The following is a 10,079-nucleotide window of genomic DNA, read 5'->3' as shown; positions in this document are numbered from 1 at the left end:
GAGCTGTGACGAGGAGTTTCAGTGGTTGGTCCAGAGTCTGGAAGGAGCAAAATTTTTAAAATGTAAGACAAAGAACTTTGGAGAAGAGGCATGTAATTGGGCTTTTGGGAGTGGACATGAGAAGCAGTAATTCTCCCAGGATAAGTCCTGAAGGTTGGAGTAGAAGTGGCTAAGGAGGAGAATATCTGCTTCCAGCAGCCTTTCTCATCAACGAGGCTGTGGCACTGACCTGATTGTCCTTGTTGCCCCAGGACTGACTGAGAGGGGGTGAGGCAGACATTCTCTCAGAGCAGCGCTGAAGAGAGGGAAGGGGAGATTTGAAGTATTTCCCAGCGCTGCCTCTTCCCAAGGCTTCTGCCTCAGGGATTTCTAATAATTTTAAGTCAGTTCCTATAATCTACCTCCCTTGGGTTTTCTGTGATTTCTATAGCATTGATTTAGGAGCAAAGAGCAGAGCCTCTTCTAGTTCACTATCTACCTGAATCACTCTTTTCAGCTTTGCTAGCAGTGGGATTGGGGTGAAATAAAGTGCATAGAAAAAAAGAAATGTTGGCACAAACAGAGAAAACAAAGGAAGCTGGGAGGGCTATGGGGAAAAGAAAAAGGATGCTGAAAGAAGAGAGAAAATACATGTAGTTCCAGGACGTTTCATATATTTGTGGTTCAAGTTCAAATCATTGTCTGACTTCATTGGAACAAATTAGATCCATTTTCCCAAACCCAGTCTCCATGGTCATATGAATGACAAGTAATCGCCGGATCATTTCTTCTACAACCACTGGGGCATTAATCTTGAAATTCTCAACTAGACTCAGAAATGTGTGAAATAGTGGGGAGGGGAAGTTCCCTGCATAATTTCAAGGTCTGAGATTTCCCAGAAGGTACAGAATACACTTTCTATTATTCCCATAACTTGAAGTTGATACTTTCAGGTATTTTTTTGATAAGTGGAGCCCTAGTTGTTGTCATATAATTAGATATTTCAAATATTTTGCTTTTCTCTCTTTCCTTCCCTGTGTGTAGTCATGGGAGGCTCACATCAGGCAAGTGTTTTGATTTCACCGTCAGTGTGAAGGATTTCATTGTTGTCATTACTATGTTTATCACATTCCTCCCGGTTATGGGCCATTAGCATTCCACCAAAAAAAAAATATAAATTCTGAAATGTAAGGTAATTCAGTGGCTAGATATCCTGGAAGCCCCTGTCCCCATCCCAGCCCACATGGGAGGCCTCTCCCATCTGGCCAGACCTAGCAGCTGAACTTCACCCCTGGGGCTTCTCAGTCCTGTCAATCACAGCATCCTGCTGTGAACACCATGCAGCCATTCCTCTCACACTGGCTCTCAAGCTGGCAGAACAAGTAACCACATGGGCTCTGGTCCACACTGCTAAGGCCCATGACATTCCTGGAGATAGCAATGAATCAAGGCACGTCACCACTACAGCATCTCTGTTCTGCCCAGAGTCCTTCATCCCAGAGGGTTCCCAAATATTTTGCAAGCTGATACTTTGTCCAAGCTGTGCATAAGCCTCTTGCTTCATCCACCACTGGAACCCATGCACAGTACCTCAGTGGTGGAATGCAGCAGCTGTTCTACAGCCGCACCACAATCCCATGGACCTCAGTTTGGGACAGGAAGCCAAGAGGAATACCATATCCAATTGAAAGGACAGGAGGGAATTTCAGGAGGTAAAATTCACTAAGCCCAACTTGGAAGCTGGCCAGGGCACCTGGCTAACACCCTTCCTCTCCTCAGAAAGCATGGGTCCCTGTGACCACCAACAGCCTGACTCTAAGCTCCGCTGGCCCCCAGCACCTAGCAGTGTCATCCTAAGACGAACACTAAACTCTAAATAACTCAAGGAAGTAACAGTAAGATATTATAAAAGCTAAGGGCAACTCATCTCACACCTGCTGAGCTTGGTTAATGTCGCCTTAGAAGGAATAGAAATATCCCTGAGGTACATTGAAGGTATGGAAAGTGACCAGACTGTCTAGTCTTACTACCTTCTTGATGTTAGAGAGACACCCAGACCGAAGGCAGTATCCAGTGTTTGGAGTTGAAGATAAGGATCATAGCCAGAAAAGTGGCTTTGAGCCACGATGTCAGCTTTGAAGACTCTGTTTAAGTGAGGTATACGTAATTCCCCAAGCCAGTGATTTTACCCCACAGTAATGAAAGAAGTCTTTACTGGAGTCTGCTTAAAGAAGCATTTAATTAAACAACAGTAAAAGCTGTAAACAACAACTGCTGCTCACGACCACCACCATGACCACCACCAACACCACCACTACTACTAATAATGGTGATACCTAACAGTATTACCATGTGTGATGTGCTCTACCAGGCACTTGACGTGGATTCTCCTGTAGTCCTTCCAGTAACTCTGTAAGATAAGTACTGTCATTGTCCCCATTTTACACATGCATGAACTAAAGAACTAAGAAGTTGAGTAATTTGTCCAGAATCAGACAGGAAGTGGTGGCGCCGGGATGTGGCCTGAGGCCGTCCAGCCACTGCACATGCCGTCACTGTACCTGTACAGTCTTCCCCTCACCACCCTGCATTGCTCTTTTGAAAAAGCCAGGAGACACCACAACAGTCATATACTCTGTGACCCCAGAGAAGCACCATATGCAGATTATAACAGATAAAACCAATTTAAATTGGTTATTTATTCCTTTCACAAACATCCGTTAAACATCCACAAAGTACCTGATGCTGTGCTGGAGATAACAGGGAGTAAAGTAGACACGGTTTGGGGTTTGTTGGCACTTACAGATTAGTGGGTATCCATAATACCTCCTATGGCCTCCAACAACTTTCTTCTAAGGTGCTTTTGAAACAAACTGGCCATAATACCTAGAAAGCAACTTCTGAAATGTTATTTGCAACTCTGTTTTGAATTGTCTACTCAGTTATTTACATGTGAACAGGAGTTACTTTTATCATAATCAAAGTTCTTTATAATGTACCTATATATGTATTACTATAAAAAGCATCTTTGAGGAAAATAAAAAGTAACAGAAAGTTCTTGAAGAGCTTTTACTGCTTTAAATAGGAACAATATAATTTATATAGAAAATATTTGCATGATGGGTTACCCCTTCCATGTGACATTTATACCATTTGTGATGGTTAATTGTATATGCCAACTTGGCTATGCCATAGTACCCATTCTAGATGTCTGTGAAAGTATTTTTAGATGATATTAACATTTACATCAGTAGCCTTTCAATTAAAAAAGAAATCGCTTTCCATAATAAGAGAAGGCCTCATTCTATTGGTTGAAGGCCTTAATAGAGAAAGGTTGACCTCGCCCAAGGAAGAAGGAAGTTTGCCAGCAGGCTGTCTATGGACTTGAGCTACAACGTTAACTCTTCCAGGGTCTTCAGTCTGTTGGCTTACCTTGTATCTTTAGACTTGGCAGCTTCTACAATGATGGAAGCCAATTTCTTAAATCTCTTTGTCTTTCTTTCTATATCTCTTTGTCTCTACCTTTCTGCCTCCAACTTTTATCTCTTTCTCTCTCCCAACCCCCTCTCTCCACACACACACACACACACACACACACTAATGGTTCAACTTCTCTGGAGAAACTTGACTAAGACACCTTTTATCAGCCTCTAACTGTCTTCCTCCCTTCCACCTCTCCCCGAAAGACTTTCTGTGAGACTTTCAGGCAGCAGAGCAGGCTGACACATCTTTAGCATCTTCAGTTAAGAGGCTTTGTTGAATCACTCTTAAATGATTTAATTTAGGCTACTGCCTAACTTTTTCAGATCAGCCTTGAAGTACTCTGGGGCTCAGTAAAAGGCAGAAGGCAGAAGGCAGTGTGGGGAGCAACTGAGCAACCACCAGTTTAAGCAAGTCCCTGGATGAATGGAAAAGTATTAAGTCCTATTTCCAGGCTGTAAGAGTATTTGAGGCAGTTCAAATATCAGAGAGCAGCTGATGTGTAGAATTGGGAAATGAGAAATGGGTTAGATGTCAGGCTATAATGGGAACTTTGAAGGCTCTGAGAGGTGAAGCAGGCTGGAAAAAGTGTCAAGTCTAGGCCAAGAGCTGGCCTTGCCAGGTAAACTGGGAAGGCCTCAGTCTCTGGGTACACGAAGATAAGACTTTCTACTAGCAACGTGTTTATCTTATTTCTAGCCGTGGTTTTTAAACTGAATCATAACTAGGGCTACCACACTTTGGCAGCTGTGTGGACAGTTGATCTTAAGGGAAGAAGAACAAAGTTGGAAGACAGTTTAGGAGTTCCTACAATCCTCTGGACAGGGAGTCGTGGTGACTTGGAACCAACTTACAGTGTTTGAGATGGTGAGAGACGGAAGGAGTCAGGGAACGTTTGAAAGGTAAAGCAAGCAGACTTGCTGATGGATTAGAAATGGAATGTGAGGGGAAAATCGTAACTAAGTATGACTCCTGGGTTCAGGGCCTGAGTGAGTAGATGATGCTATTTATTAAGATGGGGAACACTGGGAGAGAAACAGGTGTGCAGGAGAAACCAGAAATGCTATTTTGAACGTGCCATTTTGAAATACCTGTTAGAAATGAAAATATCAAACAGTAAATGTATATTTGTTTGAACACAGGAAAGCAGTTGAGGCTGGAGGTATGAAATGAGAAATCCTTAGTTTACAATGTCGCTCAGATTGGTGGGATTGGACATGATCACCTAAGGTTCTCAACACTGGCTGCACATTAAAATGCTCTGCAGACACCTGAAGGATTGTTGTTGTCCTGGGGCCCATACAGAGTCCAGAAATCAGAATCTCATATCTAAGGCACTAATTTCATTGTTTGTTCTTTGTTTAAGTTCTCCTTGTGATTCTAATGAACACCCATGGTTAGGGACAACTGAATAAGTGTAGAAAAGGAAGGCAGCAGGTTCAAATATGTTCAAAGAAGTGGGGGCAGCCTTATAAGAATTTGGGTAGAATTCTCAAGGTGAAAATTTGAAATTTGGTTTGTCATTATTCAAAGATATTAACAAAATCAGGTAATATTTAAGAAGCAGAAAATACTTTCTTCCCAGACTCTTCTGTGGATTCTTTTACCTCCACACTGTCTAATGCCTGTTCCTCCCACAGCTCTGCCCTCTACCTTCTTCTGTTCACACTCTACAGACAAGCCCTGGCATGGGCATCCACACTATATCAAATACGAAAGGCAAGCTAACGTTACCAAATCTAAACCTCCAGGCCAAATCTTTCCAATCACATATGCAAACTGCTACTAGATTTTTCTATCTGAATATCCTCCAGATCCTCATACTCAGTAGTCAAGACTGATCATAGAAGATGGTCTACATGAAATAGATAATCAATGAAAACCTACTATATAGCACAGAGGACTCTACTCAGTACTGTGTAATGACCTGAATGGGAATAGAATCTAAAAAAGAGGGGCTATATATATATATATATATCATTCATTTTCCTGTACAGCAGGAATTAACGTGACATTGTAAATCAATCATATCCAATAAAAATTAATTTTAAAGGAAAGAAAAGAAGGAAGATAGTCTTCTCCCTGCCCAAACCTTTCCTCCTCTCCTATGGCTGTGGCATTCAGCTATCTACCTGAGACAAGTGGGAATCAAATGTGGGAATCAACCTAGATCCTTTCTTATCTGCTTAGCTAATCAACCAAAAAGTTATATTTATCCTTCTCTTAATTTTCTTTTTCTTTTCTTTTCTTGATATCTTCTTTTACATTTATTATGAATTTGCATATTAATTTATAAGCAAAAACCACATTTTATTTTTCTCTTTAAAAATGCTTCTTTATATAACTTGCCATGTTAGAAGTATGAACATTTACTCTATTGATTGGGATGAGCACTTAGAATATTATTTATTGCCTTCCTTTTTCCATTGTTTGTATATAAAACACTTTCTCTCTTTTCAATTCTCTCATTTCCATCCCTGAGTTCATATCATCATTATTTATCACTCTTACTCCAGCGCTGTCCCACTCTCCTCCATCCTTGACAAGCCTATACCTCAAAATAAAAATCTAATGCCTGAATCAAGTCTTCAGTCAATCCCTACTGCCTAAAAGACCACATCTACACTCCTTAATATCTTCCCCTTATTTAGCCTCTGACCACCTCCTTGTTTTAACCTGGTTTTTCGTCATTCCACCATCCTATCCAGATACAAAGTCTCAGTCTCAGATAGAGTGAGTTGCTTGTAGTCCTCCAGCGATGCCCTGTCTCTGGCATATCTCTTAAGGCTTATCTAGTAGTTTCCTCTGCCAGAATGGCCTCCTACCTTTCTGTCTCTAGCCAGCCTCTATTCAGGCTTCATGATCAGCTCCAATGTGAAAACTTCTGGAATCCCCCCAGGGCTGCTTCCTCCTAACTTTTCATGGTATATTTTATGGATCTCCATCAAATGCTTTATCATATATATTATTGTTTTATCTGTTCTTTTTTTCTTAAAGATGGTCTCCAAGTTGAATAAGTTTCCAGACACCATAAAACTTGACAGGGGCCATTTCTTTTTCATTTTCATACTTAAATAAGCTAGCATGGTGTCTTGTCCATATTAGATGCTTAATATGTATTTGTTGGGTTTTCAGTGAATTTGATTATTGAAAGAATCCAGCTTGATTTCTGCCTCCTGAGAAATCTGTGTGCAGGTCAAGAAGCAACAGTTAGAACTGCACATGGAGCAATTAGACTGGTTCCAAATTGGGAAAGGAGTACATCAAGGCTGTATATTTCACTCTGCTTATTTAACTTATATGCAGAGTACATCATGCGAAATGCCAGGATAAATGAAGCACAAGCTAGAATTAAGATTGCCATGAGAAATATCAATAACCTCAGATACGCAGATGACACCACCCCTATGGCAGAAAGCAAAGAACTAAAGAGCCCCTTGATGAAAGTGAAAGAGGAAAGTGAAAAGGTTGGCTTAAAGCTCAACATTCAGAAAGCGAAGATCATGGCATCCGGTCCCATCACTTCATGGCAGATAGATGGGGAAACAGTGGAAACAGTGGCTGACTTTATTTTTCTGGGCTCCAAAATCACTGCAGATGGTTACTGCGGCCATGAAATTAAAAGACGCTTACTCCTTGGAAGAAAAGCTATCACCAACTTAGACAGCATATTAAAAAGTAGAGACATTACTTTGCCAACAAAGGTCCATCTAGTCAAAGCTATGGTTTTTCCAGTGGTCACGTATGGATGTGAGAGTTGGACTACAAAGAAAGCTGAGTGCCAAAGAATTGATGCTTTTGAACTGCGGTGTTGGAAAAGACTCTTGAGAGTCTCTTGGACTGCAAGGAGATGCAACCAGTCAATCCTAAAGGAAATCAGTTCTGAATATTCATTGGAAGGACTGATGCTGAAGCTGAAACTCCAATACTTTGGCCACCTAATGCAAAGAACTGACTCATTGGAAAAGACCCTAATGCTGGGAAAGATTAAAGACAGAAGGAGAAAGGGGACAACAGAGGATGAGATGGTTGGATGGCATCACCGACTCAATGGACATGAGTTTAAGTAAGCTCTGGGAGTTGGTGATGAACAGGGAAGCCTGGTGTGCTGCAGTCCTGGGGTCGCAAAGAGTTGGACACGACTGAGCAACTGAACTTAACTGAGAACTCAGTGTGGCCTAGTGAAAATAAGGGCTTTGGAACTAGAGAAATATGAATTTGAGTCAGGGCTCTGCCATTCCCTAGCTATGTGATCTTGAGGACTATTGTTAGCCTTAGCTTGTAAAATGAGGCTAACAATAGTACTTAACTCATAGAAATACTCCTGGCAATACTCTTGGCATTTGAGTTACATATTTAAGACTCAGTAAATTTACTTATATTGGAAAAGGATTAACCGAATAACTAAAATAGAAAATGTCTAGACTTGTAATATGGCTTTAATTATCATAATATAATACTTTTAATTAAAAATGAGAGTGCTTTTCCCCCCACCTTTGTAGACATTGTTTAGAAAGTACTGACATAGTAGGGCTGTGGCTTTCTTAGTGTTTATTACAGTTAATGCCAAGGCTAGAACTTTGCCTGCCATGAAAATTCGATAAATATTAACTTGTGATTATGGTAAACTTCGAAATTAATAGAAAAGGATGGGTGAAAACTCAATTCATAGTCTTTTTCCTAAAGCAGTCAAGCCATGTTCTCTGTCTCACATGGATGATTGCATTTAGTAGCAATTAGAATTTGTTCTGACATTAATTGAGTTTGTTTCACTTCTACCACAAATAATATTTCAGTGAAATATACGTTCAAAGAAATTGTTTTCCATAAACCTAACAGCTTTAATTACCTGATACATGCAGAACCGATGACTGACTACCTAAGACTCCAAAGACAAACTTCATGAGGACTTGAATAGAGCAGAGCTTCCAACCATTTCTAGTTATGAGTTGTAACACTTACATTATCCTTTTCTATGTGTGTCTTGATATGAATAGGAGTGAGAAGCGCTTGTGTAGATGGAGACCGCATTAATCATGAGTTAGTGGCTCGTTTTCACAGTTCTGCCTAGTCTGGTTTGGTCCCTTAGGGTACCTGCTCCCAAACTGTGTGTGAATGGTTCTCAATGGGAATCTGACTCTTTTAGCTTCTGAACTAGTCCTTTTTATCTGTATATGGTCAGCTTTGTCCCTTGAATTCCTGCTTTATCTTCTTAAAATAGATCCATTCATTGCTACCAAACCAGCTTTTCTTGAATGCTGCCTCTTTAAGTACTAAGTTCTTGATACCCCCATCCCTAGCTAAATGTGCACATTTGTAATTTAGACATTCTTTACCTGTATTTGTCCTACAAGAAGTAACATAGGTCATAGCCAGTCCTCAAGGAAGAATCTAAGAAACTTTTCTTCTCACATCTTTCATCCATTTTTTGGTCATACCAGAAATCAGAGCAAGGAAGAATCTTATTTAAAAATTCACCCTGTGTGTATGATTTCCACACATTCCCCATCCAATAATATTCCACAAGCATATTTTGACATGTCATCATATTTTAGGGTCAGGCACTGTGCAAGAATCTTAGTATAAAAATGAATAATATCATGTTCCTACCCTAAGATTGTTTAAATTATTAAAGATACAGACATGTATATGTGTATACCCTGGCGTGCTGCAATTCATGGGGTCGCAAAGAGTTGGACACGACTGAGCGACTGAACTGAACTGAACTGAATACACACAAACACATACACACACATATCTATGGGCTTCCCAGGTGGCTCAGTGGTATACATATACACATATACATGTCTGTATCTTTAATAATTTAAACAATTCTTAGGGTAGGAACAGATATTATTCATTTTTATACTAAGATTCTTGCACAGTGCCTGACCCTAAAATATGATGACATTCAAAATATGCTTGTGGAATAAATTATTGGATGGGGAATGTGTGGAAATCATACACACAGGGTGAATTTTTAAATAAGATTCTTCCTTGCTCTGATTTCTGGTATGACCAAAAAATGGATGAAAGATGTGAGAAGAATCCACCCGCCAAGCAGGAGATGCAGGTTCCATCCTTGGGTCGGAAAGATCCCCTGGAGAAGGAAATGACAACCCACTCTAGTATTCTTGCCTGGGAAATCCCATAGACAGCAGAGTCTGGTGGACTATAGTCCATGGGGTCACAAAGAGTCAGACATAACTTAGTGACTAAAAATTATACATACATGCATACTGTTTCCTTCAAGGTCTTCATAAGATAAAGGTATATTTTTTAAAATGTCATCACTGCTGCCAATATTCATTTCACTCTCTAGTTGAGATATTTCCAGACAGGGCAAGGGAAAACAAGGGAAGAAGCCAGACCAGGCATACTTCTGGCTGGCATACCTGACTTATTGCTTTGATTAAAATGGGATAAATCACCTCTGATAAAATCACTGCATTAACCCTACTATCCCAACCAAAAGATGGTACTACTTCCCAAATCTTTGCTTGACATGTGTCTTCTTATCTTAGAAGATCTTAGTTGTTCGTATCATTTGACACGCATCCTGTCTCTCCCATCCCCAACTCTACCAAGCCTTAAGCTGATCTTGCTTTGTGTTGGTTGTG

The 10,079-nt window shown here is 40.4% G+C and overlaps 1 long non-coding RNA gene across 1 annotated transcript in view; it reads left to right on the top strand.

Moving 5' to 3' along the window:
- Positions 1-4,229: 4,229 nt before the first annotated feature.
- Positions 4,230-10,079, top strand: part of LOC147376174 (uncharacterized) — an 81,606-nt gene continuing 75,756 nt past the window's right edge. Inside the window, exon 1 of the long non-coding RNA XR_015160808.1 lies at positions 4,230-4,361. This is a non-coding gene — a long non-coding RNA (uncharacterized LOC147376174). The remainder of the gene's footprint in view (positions 4,362-10,079) is intronic.

This window comes from Bos grunniens, chromosome 3 (genome assembly GCF_055505025.1).
Source record: "Bos grunniens cultivar Pamir isolate PY7600 chromosome 3, Bosgru_T2T1.0, whole genome shotgun sequence".
Lineage (NCBI taxonomy): Eukaryota > Metazoa > Chordata > Mammalia > Artiodactyla > Bovidae > Bos > Bos grunniens.
Note: the sequence above shows the minus strand (reverse complement) of the source record. Positions and strands in the feature narration are given on the sequence as shown.